Source organism: Limulus polyphemus, unplaced genomic scaffold, assembly GCF_000517525.1.
Source record: "Limulus polyphemus unplaced genomic scaffold, Limulus_polyphemus-2.1.2 Scaffold4597, whole genome shotgun sequence".
Lineage (NCBI taxonomy): Eukaryota > Metazoa > Arthropoda > Merostomata > Xiphosura > Limulidae > Limulus > Limulus polyphemus.
In genome coordinates, this window is record NW_013670207.1 from 19,561 (window position 1) to 20,789 (window position 1,229).

Here is a 1,229-nt window from a genome sequence, read left to right on the forward strand (position 1 = left end):
GTGTAGCTTTGCGCGAAATTAAAACAAACAAACAAATATATTACACAAAACAAACCAAATTATACGACTGACAAAAAAAAAATACTCTATTTCCATAGGATGACTTTCGATCAAGAAGTTTGGAAACAGAACCATAGATTTATTATCTATTACATAGGAAAGAATCTTTGAACCTGTTTTCTAGCAGGGTAGGAAGTCTGCTCCACTTTTTTTTTTTCTCTCGCACTTAAATAATCGATAAACAATCTCTGATCCCTCCCTAGACTTTTCGAAAGTTTTAATGCTTCGGGCACTATGTCAATCTCAGCTAAGGTCCAGAGAACTATGGACTGTATGATGTTCATTGGGTCATCATGCACGTCACTTTGTACACTCTCTTTGGAAGAAACCTTGGACTTTCTCCCGAACTTGTCATTGATATGTTCGACCAATATGACCTGAACATATGACACTTTCAAAAAACAAATCTATGAACCCTCCCGTTTGGACGTTCTCTTATATGGATATTTGATAAGCCTGTACAAACGGAAACTAACGAACAAACATTCACCAAGGTGCGCTAGATAAACTTTTGGCTATTTGTTATTTGTTTACTTAGAATACAGTGGCATTTTTTTTTATAAAATAAATTATTTTGAATATACAATCATTCAAACGTTTGAAATGCTATAGGAGTATAAATTGGGCTTAATAATGTTTTATTCATACAAGTATAATAAAACTGAAACCAACACGTTGTTCCTATCAAAGTAAGTCCGCCCGTGGGACAGCGGTAAGTTGACGAACTTACAACGCTAAAATACTGGATTCGATTTCCCGCTGGAGATACAGCAGATAGCCCAATGTGGCTTTGCTATAAAATAGATAAATTATCAAAGTAGATATTTAATAATAAAAAAAAGTGCGGTAGAACTTTCACTGTATAAAAGTCAGTTTTACTGCCAGTTGATTAGTTAAATAAACTTTCCGATTTTTACAGGATTCTTCATAACTTGTTTTTTAATAACAAAGGTGTTTACTCTTGAAATTGGAGAATAAATCGTAGCAGCTAGTAACGCAAGTGACCGTTCCTGATATATATATACCCGTGTATGTTTGTGTTCACAATATATGTTTGCTTGTTTGTAGTTAAGCACAAAATTACACAATGGGTTATCTGTGCTCTGCCCACCACGGGTCGCGAAACCCGGATTCTAGCGTTGTAAGTCTGCAGACATACCGCTGTGCCA